The sequence below is a fragment of the Notamacropus eugenii genome, chromosome 7, assembly GCF_028372415.1.
Source record: "Notamacropus eugenii isolate mMacEug1 chromosome 7, mMacEug1.pri_v2, whole genome shotgun sequence".
Classification (NCBI taxonomy): Eukaryota; Metazoa; Chordata; class Mammalia; order Diprotodontia; family Macropodidae; genus Notamacropus; species Notamacropus eugenii.
In genome coordinates this window covers 43,109,278-43,125,521 of record NC_092878.1, presented here as the reverse complement: position 1 = coordinate 43,125,521, position 16,244 = coordinate 43,109,278, and positions in this window count along the sequence as shown.

The window sequence follows — 16,244 nt, the reverse complement described above, 5'->3', positions numbered from 1 at the left end:
GATAAAAACATGGATGAATTGAAGCATTAAAATATTTATGTATTTCACTCAAATCCTAGCCTTGAGTCCTCATGGTTCTCCAAGATTTCACCAACAGAATACAACTTCTAACTGGCACTACCAACATGGAAGTCCTTCTAATAAAGACCTATCAGTGCGCTCTCTGTATCTGTCTTCTGAAGACTAACCTAATTACATTAGAGAAGGCTCACAACTGATGAAAACTTTTGTTCACAAGAACTCAGTAAAGGGCATAGATCTGCAAAAGCACAGCAGTATGTATGGGACAAGTATCCACACTGATGAAATATTGACAGAAGCAACTTTCTAACACTCTCATTGGAAGACAAGGTAGAATTAGTGTTGGAAAAATTTCCTTACCTAAGAATTACTTATCACAGGTCCAATTTCTCTCTCTCTCTCTCTCTCTCTCTCTCTCTCTCTCTCTCTCTCTCTCTCTCTCTCTCTCTCTCTCTGTCTCTCTGTCCCTCTGACTCTGTTTCTCTCATTATTTGATCTTAACCTCTGATTTAATCATGATAAGAAGTTTCTACTGGAAAAACAATTTCTTCTACCAGTGACAAATCAGAATCTCCTCTACAACCTCATATTATTAGAGAAATACCAGAAATATTTCACCAAGATGTTTGACTTGAATAACTCTTTTCAGTTAAAGGGAACACATTGGAAGTCAGGTCTTCCTGACTCTGAAGTCAGCTACATCTGTGTGTGTGTGTGCGTGTGTGTATGTGTGTGTGTGTGTATGAGTGGGTGCATGCACACACATTCATGGGCATGTGTTGGTATATCTACCTGCATCTATGATTTTATAGTGTGGAGAAAATCCTGCTGTGGAAATTCCTTCCACTAACTCTTCTGTAACTTCGTCTTCAAGAGTTGATTTGGATACTGAGAGCTTCATCAAATTTAAGACGAGACCTTCCTGACTCCTTGTTCAGCCTTTCCATCCTCTATGTCACAATGTTTTACATACATATGTTGTTGTTCAGTTATATCTAACTCTTCATGACCCCTCTTGAGGGTTTCTCCACAAATATATCGGAGTGGTTTGCCATTTTGTTCTCCTGCTCATTTTACAGATGAATATGCTGAGGCAAAACATTGCGTGACATACCCAGTCACATAGCTACTACATGTCTGACGCTGGGTTTGAACTCAGTTTTTTTCTGATCCTAGACCTAGTGCTCTATCCACTAAGACACCTAGTTGTTCCTTACATACATATATAGACAGGCATAAGACAAATGTGTTAAAGCAAACAGTATACTGTCACTTACTAGGAGAAGCTTGATTGTCTGCTGGCATGATAGAAAGGAGCATAAAATACTTTTGTGGAAAGTATCAGTCAAAATAGCACAAAATAGAAAGAAATGAATTCAAATGAGTTCAGTTACCTGAAATAATTTAGATTATAATACTAAAATGGCAAATGGCACTCATTTATGCTTTAGAAAATTTGTTCTTCAGTTCATGACTACTATATTATGATTCTGTTTTTGTGCTCTGAGTAATTAAATGAGTGGCTTTTTAAAAGTGATCCTATAATAAAAACTTCAGAAAGGCTTAGGTTTTCTAAAAACATCACTTTTGGTTGTTATTGCCATCATTGTGATTACTTTGTTTTAACAGGCTAAGCAAGAGACTAAAGAATCATGACAAAGATGGGGAGGAGGACAACATAAAGAAAAAAGATGCCTGCTGTCATCCTCACTTTATTATAATAATAGTTCATAATTATGTAGTATCTTTAGGGTGTGGAAAACACTTTGTCTATAACAGACATGCTGTGTAATTTGACATCAATTCTTAGGCCACTATTTCCTCTTCTGTAAAATGGAAACAAATGACCCAAAATATCTGTGAAAGTGAAAGAATCATACTACCATATATAGTAGGGTGTAAGTCAAGCTGGCAAATAGGTCAAACTGAACACTAGGGTATTAAAATATCAGTCCATCTATGCTTTCAGCCACTTTCCTGCTGCTTCAGAAGCTATTAATGGACAGTTCCCAATATACTGTGGCCTACTAGAGGCCAAAAGTAGGAAGGGGGAAGGCACCATTGATGCTGTCCATTTGCCTTGGGCAAGAATGGAGTAGAAAGGATATTTTTGCCTCTCAGCAGTAGAAAATGCTCTGCTGCTAGTGTGACAGGATACTTGGAGACTACTTTTAGCCACCATGACTAAAGAAAGAGAACAAGATTTCTCGTCCTTCCATCTGCAGCAGCTCAACAGGTGAACTTCTCATCTTTGAACAAACGACCTTCACCAGCACCCTGCTATGCTAGTCTACTGGATTTATAAGCTACAGTCCAATTTGTTAGAAAGATGTTTAAGCTTAAAACATTCCATTATAAACTATTCAATAAGTTTAGGCCCTATAGCAGACATTTTTTCCTAATCTAATGATCCCAAGTTTAAAGAGGCTTAGGTCCAGATTGACTGGAGGGGGTGAATTATTTAGGTGAAGTGGGGTGGAAATTATTGAAAATCAGCAACCAAGTCATAAAAAGGTTGAGATCTGTATCAGTGGAGGGAGCATCCACAACAATGAAATGACAAATTCTTTGAGTAATAATCTAACTATATAATGTAATGGTATGTATGTATTTACATGTATATTTTATATAGATAAGTACAGATACATGCATACTTTATTTGTCTGAACATGTGTTTATACACACATATGTATGTTCATATATACATATGTGTGTGTAAAATATAATGGCATATTATACTAAAACACACTACAATATTATTATATAATAATGCAATGTACATATGTATGTATATATGTATGTACATATGCATGCATGTATATTTGTCTGGACCTGTAATTACATGAGTACAAGGACCTTTCTAGTGAGGAAATCCCCTCTGCAAATGCATTTCAGTCATTGGTTTGCAACATATAGTCTTAGAAAACTGGGGCATCGAGAGATTGAATCCAGGTCATAGCCAGTACAGAACAGAGAGGAGACATGAATGAAGTTGTCTTGACTCTGATATAGGCTCTCTAATCCTTTCAAGATGTGAACTCTTTTAAAAGAGTAGCTATCTTGCAGTAGGGGTAGAAAAATGGATTGTATTCAGAAGACCAGGTTTTCAATACCAGCTCTGTAACCTTGGGCAAACTACTTCACATTTCTAAGTCTCAGTTTACTCATGTGAAATGATGAGAGTTAAACTAAATGTTCTCTAAGGTTCCTTTCAGCTTTAAATCTCTTGATCCTATGACTGGAAGAAAAAAAAGCAACAACCTAACAACACCCTAAAATGGCCACCTTAGAAAATATAATAAAATATTTTATGCTGTGGTATTATAGACTTTTAAAGTCTGTAGTTACCTCTCTATAGATTCTCCTTCACCAATGTACATCACCATCTTTATAAGAGTTAGAGATGCTCAAAAATGGTCATTAAAAAATTCAATGCCATGTGTATAATCTGGTCAACTCATGGTGAAAATTAAGATATATATTTATGCAATCAATCAATAAAATTTGTATAAACATGTCCAAGCAATACTTTATAAGCAATAATTACTGTCTGAGCTACTTATTCAAACAAATTATAAAAGGCTATTTATTCCATTCTACTGAGTTCCTCTCTGTTATTTAATGAAACAAAGGCCATAAGCAATGCAAGTGGCAGAGGCTCTTTATCTCTAAGTGGGGATTTAACTACAGATCTAATCTAGTTGGGTATCTACACCTTGAGGGACCACGAAAGGTTTTCTGAAATGTGGAGGTGAGGGGGAAGAGCATGCCAGAAGTGGAGGACCACTTGTGGGACAAACATGGAATTATGTTAGCTGAAAATAATTATAAGACCTGTTTAGTTGGAATAGGGAAGGAGGCAAAAAGGAAAAAAAAAACAAAAACAAAAATTAAATGGGAACTTGATTATGAAGGGTTTCAAATATCAAGCTAAGCATTTTGTGTTTTGTCCTAAGGACAATAAGGAACCACAAGAGATTTTTGAGTAGGGGTGTGTGGGACTTAGTCAAACCTTTGCTTTAAGAACATCAATTTGGTATTTCTGTGAGGGATCATTTGGAGAATGCAGAGACAGAAAGTTAGGCCACATATTAGGAATTTAAATGGTATACTCCAGGTGAGATATGATGACTTTAACTAGGATAGAGTTTATATAAATTTAGAGAAGAGGTCAAATCCCACAAATATTGTAAAAATAGAATTGACAAGACTTGGGAGTTGATTATTTTGTGGGGAGCGGTCAGAAAGTGAAAAAGAGAAACATTAAGGGTACTTAAAGAGATGATTGGTGGTGGGCATCCTGTGTTTCATGTTGAGTTGGAGGTGTCTATAGGATAATTAAGTGAAAATATTGAACTGTTTAGAAATTCATACCCAGTTTTAAAAGGAAAGAAATTAGATTCTGTTATTTATAACAACATTTAAATTTGGGTGGCATCTTCATAATGTAGAGAAAGCTTGAAAGTAGGAGCTTGCTAATGCCATCTATCCAAATTAGTCATGGATATAGGGCTTTGTTATTCATTTTTTCCTCTGGACCACCAATATTTTTTGTTGTTGTTAAGTAATTTGCAGTCTTGTTTGATACTTTGTGACCCCATTTGAAATTTCCTTGGCAAAATACTGGAATAATTTGCCATTTTCTTCTCTGCCTCATTTTAGAGACGAAGAAACTGAAGCAGGGTTAAATGACATTCCCAGAGCAACACAGCTAGTCCCTGAGTCCAGATTTGAACTTAGGAAGATGAGTCTTCATGATTCAAGTCCAGTGCTCCAGCCACTGTACCACCTACCCACATACCTTCTCCAACAAAGAAAAAGGAGAGGCAGGAAGAGAAAAATCTCTATATTAAATCCTAGGTAACAGTTTTAGCAGCCATAATAATCTTTGGTCCTCCAAAGCAAATGTTTCAGAAGAATAACACAACTAATTAAGAACCAGAAGCTGGTTATCCCACACAGAAGAGAAAATGGCTCAACAACTATACTTCCGTATCAATAATAAACACTCAGAATAAAGTCAAGTGCAAGTCATGTCATCATTTCTCTGATGACATGATCCTTTTTGGCAATGAAAGATGAACATGACAACCTTAGAGGAACTGAGAAGTTACAGGCTCCCAGAGTATACCCTACTCTTGACAAAGGACCCAAAAGTCAAGGAACTGGTTGGGAAAATGCCCAAAAAATGGAAAAAAATAAGAGTATAGAAGGTTACTTTCTTGGCGAACAGGTATTCTTTCCCAGGAAGAACAATGTTTACCGTTGGGGGATGACGTAAAAGTCAATGTTTTTGCGTCCCAAACCTCCAAAAAAAAGTATACGGTGGTCCCAGGCCACGGAAGAGCAACATAATCACATAACAGAGGTGGAGGAAAAATTGGGAAGAAAAAATGAGAGCAATGCAAGAAAATCATGAAAAGCGAGTCAACAGCTTGCTAAAGGAGACCCCAAAAATGCTGATGAAAAATAACATCTTTAACAACAGGCTAACTCAATTGACAAAACAAGTACAAAAAGCCAATGAGAAGAAGCATACTTCAAAAAGCAGAATTAGCCAAATGGAAAAGGAGGTTCAAAAGCTCACTGAACAAAATAGTTCTTTAAAAATTAGAATGGAACAGATGGAAGCTAATGACTTTATAAGAAACCAAGAAATTAAAAACAAAGCCAAAAGAATGAAAAAATGGAAGATAATGTGAAATATCTCATTGGACAAACAACTGACCTGAAAAATAGATCCAGGAGAGACAATTTAAAAATTATGGGACTACTTGAAATCCATGACCAAAAAAGGAGCCTAGACATCATCTTTCATGAAATTATCAAGGAAAATTGTCCTGATATTATAGAACCAGAAGGCATAATAAATATTAAAAGAATCCACTGATCACCTCCTGAAAGAAATCCAAAAAGGGAAACTTCTAGGAATATTGTACCCAAATTCCAGAGTTCCTAGGCTAAGGAGAAAATATTGCAAATAGCTGGAAAGATACAATTCCAGTATTGTGGAAATACAATCAGGATAACACAAGATCTAGCAGTTTTTACACTAAGGGACTGAAGGGTGTGGAATATGATATTCCAGAAGTCAAAGGAACTAGGATTAAAACCAAGAATCACCTACCCAACAAAACTGAGAATAATACTTCAGGGGAATAAATGCTCATTTAGTGAAATAGAGAGCTTCCAGGCATTTGTGATGATAACACCAGAACTGAAAAGAAAATTTGACTTTCAAACACAAGAATCAAGAGAAGCATGAAAAGGTAAACAGGAAAGAGAAATCACAAGGGACTTACTAGGGTTGAACTATTTACATTTCTGCATAGAAAGATAATATTTGTAACTCTCATAACTTTTCTCAGTATCTGGGGAGTTGGAGGGATTATACACACACACATACATACATACATATGTATATACACACACACACACACACACACACACACACACACACACACACACACACATATATATATATATACATATGGAGAGAGAGAGAGAGAGAGAGAGAGACAGCGCACAGGGTGAGTTGAATAGGAAGGGATCATACCTAAAAAAATTAAGGGGTGAAATTAAGAGGAATAGATTGGGAGGAAAAAGGAAGAAATGAAATGGGGTAAATTCTCTTTCCACAGAACAGGCAAAAAGAAACTTTTCCAATGGAGGGGGAAAGTCAGGAGGTGAGAGGGAAAAAGTAAAGCTTACTCTCATCACATTTGGCTCAAGGAAAGAAGAACATGCACATTCAATTTGGTATGAAAACCTATCTTACACTACAGGCAAGTATGGGAGAAAGGGATAAACAGCGTGGGGGGGATGATGGAAGGGAGGGCAAATGGGAGGAGACAGCAATTACAAGTAAACACTCTTGGGGAGGGACAAGGTCAAAAGAGAAAATAGAAGAAATGAGGACCAGGATAGGATGGAGAGAATATGGTTAGTCCTACACACCATGACTATTATTGAAGTTATTTGCAAAACTACTCATATATAGCCTATATTGAATTGCCTGCCTTCTCAGTGTGGATGTGTGGGGAGGGAGGAAGGAAGAGAAGTTGGAACTCAAAGTTTTAGAAACAAATGTTGAGGATTGCTTTTGTGTAGAACTGGAAAATAAGAAATACAGGTAAAGGGGTATAAAAATTTATTTTGCCCCACAGGACAGGAGAAAAGATGGGGATAAAGGAAGGGAGGGGTATTAGAAGAATGAGCACATTGATGGAAGAGGCAATCAGAATGCAAGGCATTTTAGGGTGGGGGAAGTGGAGAGATGGGGAGAAAATTTGGAACTGAAAATTTTGTGGAAATGAATGTTGAAAACAGAATAAATAAATAAATAATATATATGTGTATATATATATATATATATATATTATATATACACACACACACACACACACATATATACACACACACACACACACACACACACACACACATATATATATATATATATATATATATATATATATATATATATATATATATAATTGCTGGGGATGGAAGCTCAATTCCATGTGGACAGTCTCGGGCGGGTAAAGGTGGGAACTTCTAAATCTTAGAGTTCTCACGAGGCCCCCCCAGGAAACGACTGGGAATCGAGGTGAACCGAGCTATCTCGTGTATTTCCACCTCTTCCCATGAGAAACGTGATGGGAGAGAGATCTCCCCGCCCTCGAGATTGTCCCGGATCTGGGCACACTATTGTTATCTAACAGCACTGTATTCAGATGCAAACTATGAGGCTGGAGAGCTTAAGTAGGATCAGGAAAGCCTGAAAGCTCTCTTGGGCGGAGGGGCCACGTGTGAGGACACAAGGCTCTGCTTTTCCTCTCTCCTCTCTCCCCTCCCCCTCTCTCCCCACTTATACTTCTACTTCTAATCTCTTATTGTAAGATCTTTGCCTCCTTGGGAGATCTTTCTCTCTCCCTCCTAAGGAAGAATTCCCCTGCACTTGTAACCAGACCCTGAAATAAAGCTCAACCCTTGTTCGACTCTGGAACGTCCTTTCTCTCATACGAGCATCCGGTTTGGCCAGCCGAAGACCTCCGATAGAGGTAAGGTAAGACTCGGGTAGCCCTCAGGCCTCTAGGCCTGGCATATAATATACATACATCCATGGACTTCTGCAAAAGACAAGCAATTTTCTTATAATTCTTCATGTGCAATATTTTTGTTTGATTATTTTGATTTGGTTTTGTTATTTTGCTGTAATTATTTGCCATTGTTTTGCAGTTGTTGTTGTTTCTACTTACGTTTTAAACATTTTAGTCATTGTTTTTCTCACTCTGCTTACTTTGATTTTGTTCATAAAAGTTTTACCATACATTTCTTTATTCATCATATTTATATTCTAATAATGCAGTTATTTTCCACTACCTTCATGTACCACAAGTTGGGTTTTTTGTGTGTGTTTGTTTGCTTTAATCTATTCCCTCATTAGTTTGATCTATTTATCTATATTGTTTTCAACAAAATATTAACTGTGTATGCAGTTATGTAATACACACACATTTATACATATACATACACACGAATCTGGATGTATAAGGGACTTTTTTATCAGCTTCTTTGGGCATCTGCCTAACAAGTTAATGGATATGTATATTTTTAACCACTTTATTTGCATAATTGCCAATTGGTTTCCTACATAGTTGTGCTAAGTCATAACTCCACCAACAACACATTAGTGTTGTTGTCTTTCTACATCCTTTCCAAATTGGCCATTCTATTCTTCTGTCTTCTTCAATTTCCTAAGTGAGAGATGAAATCCCATGATTACTTTGATCTGCATATTAGTTGTTTTGAGTGTTCTTTCATATAATTTTTAATAGTTTGCAATTCTTCTCATAACTTTTTCATTTATTTTCTTTGAGAATGGGAAGAATTGATTTCTTCTTGGTCTCTTCTAATTTTCAGGGAGTTTCTTACTTAGATAATGTTTACTACCTTGTAATCTAAGCTATTTATTCTCCTTACAATTCTTTCCTCTATAGATTTTATTTCATTTTTTAAATCTCTCGATTTATTTCTTTTTAAGTTATTTTTCCCTTTTTTGTGTCTGCTCGCAATTAGTATGGAATTACTCTCTCCTTTTAGGTTGGATATTTGGGAATTTTTCGATCTATAAAATTATTTATATGATCATTAACTTCCTGTATTTACACATCTGTCCAACTTTTATTCCTGAACTGGAATTCTGCAATGAAAGGGCTTCCCTTTCCTGCTATTACACTTCTGTTTAGGATGCCTGGCTCTGCTTGGAGTTCTGACTGAGGTTGCTAGGTTTCTTGTACTGATCTTAATCTCATGGAATTAGGCTATTCTGTAAGTGTGTGGTTCAGCACTGGATTCCAGGGTGTTCTCTGTCACCTCAGGACAAAGAGATATGTACTTAGTGTTCCTGGGCCCAGTGTGTAACTGTCTGATTTCTTCTGAGTCCATATTAATTGCTACTATGTCTGGTGGGTTTCTAAGATATTTGATTTGGGTTTTTGGCCACCTTATAGCTTTCTCATAAAAGTCTTTTACTCTTACTGACTCTGGATTTAGAACATTAGAGTCTATAAATATTTCTGGTTTTGCTTAAAGGTTTTTGGTTTATTTGCCACTTTTCTAGTGGGCACCCTTTCCTATTGTCCTTGGATTTCTGGCTAATGTTTTCCTAAGTTACAGTGCAGAGAAAGGAATTTTTTAAATGATTTCTTACAAAATTTGTTAATCATTGCTCAGTATTGTATAATTTTTACTGACGTGGGTATATGGGAGCTGGACTACCTGCCATCGTAAAAAAAGTTCACCTACTTAATGTTAAAAAAAGTGTTAGAAAAATCACAATGATGTTAATTGGAATCTCTCTGGGCAATTTAAGGAAGGAAATGAGCAAGAATCTCTAATGATAGGCGGGCATAGATTTATCATGAGTTATACTATCAGATGAAATACATTTATAAGATCATAGAATTTGAAACAATAGAGTTACCAAAATGATGCATTCCATGACAGATGACAAGCACATTCCATTAGTTTCTTTGCATTAGCATTCAAACTCAGGACCAGAAAAGTAATCTCAGAATGTTAATTTTTAAAAAAATTTTTATAAGAAACAAGAACACATTGCCTGTTTCCTTTGCTTCTCCAATGAGAATATGTAAACATCAATATGGAAAAAAAATCAAATTTCAAAAGTGTATTTTTTTCCTTTCACTGAAGCAAATAGCATCTTCTGTACATCTTAGTTGATCTTTGTGACTTGCAATGGATGAATAAAATCACCTTGCAATCTTTATGTAAGTAATGTTATTCTCACACAACAGATACAGATAATCAATAGCCTACTCAAAATATTTTCAGATATGTAGAACATATAAGAACTTGTTATCTCCATCCAGAGAAAACACTGATGAATAGACATGGATAGAATGATTTACATTTATAATGCATACACACATACATACATACTTATACATATAGATGCATACATACATATTTGTGTCTAATGGTAGCTACCTTGAGGGCAAAAACTAGGAAAAAATAAAAAAAATTAAATGATAATTTTTATTATATATTTAAAGGAATAGCAAATTGTACATAATAGATTTGCAGTTTCATGTGCAATCTTTTAAAAATTATACGGTGTTATAGAAATGCTTGTTTTATTCCATAAATTAAAAATAAAATAAATAAAGCTTAAAAATGAACTTATATTCCCTTGGTATAAACTTCTAGAACTCAAGGACATAATTATACCTTAATAATGCAGCAGAGAAAGATTTTATGGAAGACATATCTGTCACCTTGCAGTTTCTTTTGAAAGCTAGCTATTTAATCTTTCACTTATCTGAATGCCACCATCCCAATTATGCATTGGCTCTACCCCCAAAAAGCAAACATCACTTTTTCTGCCTCATCAGGCTTTACTGTTTCTGTTGTTCAAACAATAATAGAGTATGAGAACACAAGGATTTCTTTGCAACAAATCTATTTAGAACTTTCCACTCAGTGAAGATGTACATAGAACTCAAGCTGAAAGTGAATAGAGGCTAACAGGGCTTGAGAGTTTAAAGGGATTGAGAGTTTATCAAGTGTAACCCTTCATTTGTCAGATGAAAAGTGACAGAGGTGATGTGAAATCTGTAAGGTCATAAGGGTAATAACTAATATTCCTACAATTTAAGAGAATAGGCAATCAAAATAGTATGTCATTAAGAAGGTCATGGAATCTTTTAGATCTTTGGTTCAAAAACCAGTGTTTGTTGCTATGGCTCCTCAAAGACCCACCTCTCCTCTTACTAACTCCTCTGCTTCCTTTGCTGTATATCCACATTTGAGGACAAAATATTAAACTCTTCATATGTACAGAATAATAAAATTAATTTTTCATTATTCTGTGATACTTTGATGAATGTAGTGTTAATGGTGTAGTGGAGTCAGCCAGTACTAACTCATAAGCACTGACTGTTAAATCTTCAGTGTAAGCATTTAAACACTGGGAATCAGCAAACACTATTAATCAGGGTTTGACTTTTCAATTTGCATTTGCCTAGTCTTAGAAAGTCATGGAGAAAATAGCAATAATGCAGATTGTACTTAAAATTGTGTCATGTTTGAATTTTTCCCTCTGGAGGGTTGGTTGTTAAACATTTAGTTGAACATCACCATAACAGAAGAAGCCCTGAGTTGAATCAAAGAATGTAGGTTAGAATCATAACTTAATCACTTTCTAACCTTAGTCTTAATTCCTTGGTGTCCTCATCTGGAAAATGAGTCCATATTCCTATGGAGTAGATGACCTCTAAATTCCATCTTAACTCTGAAGCTAAGAAAACTATGAACATTTAAAAGACCTAAAGTCAAAGTTCTTCCCAGAAGAAAATAAAAGTCTCAGGAATATGTCTCTGTTGTCCTTGACTAGACTTTTAGGACTGCCTGAGAATCTTTGTGATCCAAGGAGAATATTATCCCTACTGGTATAATCATTCTATCAAATTGCCATTTATCCCAAATGGTGCCTCCCTGCTGTCTATATTTCAGACCCATTGTGAGATTACAAGACATTTCTTATAAGATCTCTTAATGCATAGTTCCCCAAATCATTATTTTTATTGTAAATAATGTACTGAGCAATAGCAAAACATCATAAAATATAAAAGTGCATTAACATCTTTGTGTAATCTTGGGATAATATATTCTATTAGCCAGATTATTATTAGCTTAAGCTTCTTTCAATTCAATAGATGGTATTTGAAACACCTTAGGCCCAATAACTTTTTGAAAGTGAAATCAAAGGTAAAGGCCCTTAAGATGGAATAGAGAGACTACTGGTGAGTCAAACAATTACTTAGATTTACAATGGGAAGGACCCACAAATGACAGCTCATCAATGCCCTCTCATTTCACAGATGACAAAGCTGAGCCTCACGGAGACTGGGTGACTTGTCCCATGTCACACAGGGTATAAATGGTGGTGTTGGGATTTAAAACCAGGTCTTCTCATTACAGATGCATCAATCCTTCTAATCCATTACAGTTAGTTGTAGATATGCCTCATATAAATAAAAGATACTGACTTTCTTAGTAAATAGTATTGAACTGAACCAGTGAACTTTTCTTCAACAGATATTTTTTTCAGAATGATGAAGGAACAAAAACTGATTCCTGAACATATGTCTAAGAAATCCATTTTCAAGGGAAAACTAAGCCTTTGGGCAGAGAACAGGCCTGAGTTTCATTTCAGGACCTGTCATGATATATTTGAATGATTTGTTTTTTCTTCTCTTAAGTTGATTGATTATTAATATGGAAATAACTGTATTACTAATCTCCCTACCATAGAAGACCACAAGAAAGGCAGCACCGTATATATCTGAACTTTTTAACTTGGGATTTCTGGCCCCCAAAAGATCCCTGAACAGATTTCAGTAGATCTGTGAAACTGAACTTGCATGGAGGAAAAAAAAATCAATTTTTATTTTTAGTAGCCTCTAACTGATATTGAACATTTCCTTCAACTTTTAAAAAACTGTTCTGAGAAGGAGTTCGTAAATTTCACTCAACTGCCCATAGGGCTCACAATATAACAGCAGTTGAGATCCCTTGGGATAGAGGAAATCATATTTATTACACTTTTTTCAGTTACAAGAAATGTATTCAGATTCTTGCTCTAGTACTTATTGTTTCTGTGGTGTCAGACAAATTGTGCAGCCCATTTGAATCGCAGCTTTCTCACCCACAAAATGGGGAAATGGCATCTGCCGTATTTACCTTTCAATACTTCTGTGACAAAGAAGCTAGTAGTGACATCTGTGAAGAACTCAGAGAGCTCTAAAAGAAACATAAAATATATAATCAAGTAGACAATTTCGGAACTTTCTGGCTCTACATTCTATTTTTGAAAATGTTTTTGTACTTTGGGAGGATTTCACCTCTAATTCCGCTTTCTTTTAAGAAGAAAACATACGGCAGAATGTTAAGGAAACTTTGCTCCTTTCCTAAGAAGTCTGATAAAAATTCAAAATAAAGTTTTCCATTACTTATAAATTTATATTATTAATACTATGTCCATCAGTGTAGATCGGTGGTTCTTGATCTAAGGTGTATGAAATTGTTTTATTTCTTTAAAATATTTTGATACTGTATTTTACTATAAACAGTTTCATATGTTATTTTATACACTGAAAAACGTGATTCTGAGAAAGTGGTTCATTGACTTCACCTAGGTTCTAATAATGTCTCTCTCTCTCTCTCTCTCTCTCTCTCTCTCTCTCTCTCTCTCTCTCTCTCTCTCTCTCTCTCCTCTCTCTCTCTCTGTCTCTCTCTCTCTCTCTCTCTCTCACACACACACACACACTAAGAACTACTTCATAGATGATGATAAGGCACTATTTATATAAAATATTGATATATTAAGTTGGTTTTCATATCAAAATATACATATCTAATGCCTAGTTATATGGATGCTTGCTTCATAAACTTTCCCTAGGTTTCATTAATTCACTTTACTTAATTCTCTTACTAGTAGGATATAAGTTGCACTTTAGAGTTCATCATAACTCAAAAGAGATTCAACTTCAGAATGTTAAACTTTTCATCTTCACAACCCCAACACACAAATAATGAATATAATCTATTTAGTCCTACCAACTCCATTCCCTCACACTTTCTATACATTTTTCTTTTCCTAGATAAAGACCTTCAGTCAGTAGGGTTGACTTCATAACTTGAAAGGACCTTAGAAATCAAATAGTTCTGCTTCATCCTTATACTGAGAGGAAATTAAGGCCAAATGACTAGTTTAATGAAACAAAGGTTAAGTAAATAATAGAGATGGGACCGAAACATAGGGCCTCTCATTCAAGATCCATTACATCATATGGGCTCCAATCAGGAGCATTCTGATGAATGTTTAATAACCACCATCTCTCTGAAAAAAATACATATGATATACCTGTAAATTTAATCGACATTATTATCATTTTTGCTCTCTTTTTTAAAATCTAGAAAATCAACAGAACAATAGGTCAATCCTCGATTTTTAGTATATGCTGATTTCAGAGGTATAAATTTTCATACTGAAAATTTAACCATGAATTCATGGTATCAGCTGACTTAGAAACAAACTAAACTCCCCAAAATTTCTTTCTTTATGTTGACATGAAATCTACTTCTCATAACTTCTACTAACTGATTCTAGCCCTACCCTCTGCAGTTATGCAGAAATATTGTAATTATTCTCTCATATAAGAATTCTTCAACTATTCCAAAATAGGTCAGAACTGGAGGAAGTGAACCAAGGAATAGAATCAGTGAGATGAAAGAAAAGATTAAAGGACAAGTTCTCAGGAGAATCTAAACGGGGCATCTAGTTTGTTATTATATAGAAAGAGGGGTGACAGATTCCTATTTACCCATCCTTCAGGAAACCTGTTTTTCTATCAATGGTCTTCAGACAGTGGCTCATATCTTATGATCTCATCTCCTTGATTAGAATACTATTCAAAATGATTAGCAAAAGTGATCTCCATACTGAATAATATAAGGTTCTGTTTGATCAGTTACTCTATTTCACAAATATGAATGTTATCCAAAATGTTAAATGTTGTTAAATAATTAAAAAAAAAAAAGACAGTAATTGAACACTGGATAGTAATGGTACAAAATGTGGTGGAGTATTTTTGTGTTAAAACAAATGAAGACTTACATGATTTGAAAAGGATATAGGAAGAGTTATAAAAACAGGTGTCAATTAAAATGAGCAGGAACGGGAAACAAATTTATGTGTAACAACAGTGCTATAAAAATAATAATTTTGAAGGCTAGAGGAACTATATAATAAATTATGATTCCAAAGGATCTATCATGAACTATGTTATTCATTACAGAGAACTGATAGATTTAAGTTGCTTAATAAGACATGTAAACACACATATACATACAAATTACAAATTATATACATGTATAATTTATGTATGTGTGCAGATATAAACACATATATTTTATATACAGCCATTAAGGGAACTTCTTTTGCTTAACCATATATATTTGTTAGAAAAAATGTTTTTTTTTCATCTTTTCTCACCTCCCCCCACCATGGGATAGTGAAATGGTTAAAGATTTCTGTTAATTTAAAAACAGAGAAATGGGAAGATGTGAAATATGGCATTCATTGCGAATGTTTGTAATGTAAAAGTTAAACACATCAGAAAACTAAAAAAGGTTGTTTTTTGCTTGTCACTATCCCAAGAAAAATAGTCCTAAATTGTAGGATTAATATTATCATTTTCCAAAAGCTGACAGGGACCATAGATGAAATATAGTCCAGCTTTTTTAGTTTACAAATGGGTGGGTATGTTGGCATATGCTATTTTCTTGGTGTATGTGTGTGTGTGTGAAAATAATATGATATGTAAATTGTCTTAAGTATTTTCCTAAGTATGGTAGGTTATTGTCCTTTTTCAGATGTTTCAAGAACTGATTCCTCAATGCTCTCAGAATTCAGTCTCCCCTAGAACAGGCTTTCTCTTTGCATTCTCTGTCTAGTCCAAATTATTTATCTCTATTTCCTTAGCGCCATTTCTACTGCTTCATGTTGCACAACTCTTACTGCAATGTTAGAGTTCATGTCCAGGAGCTTAATTGATGATTTTAGAGAGATAGATAGATAGATAGATAGATAGATAGATAGATAGATAGATAGATAGATAGATAGACAGCTATTG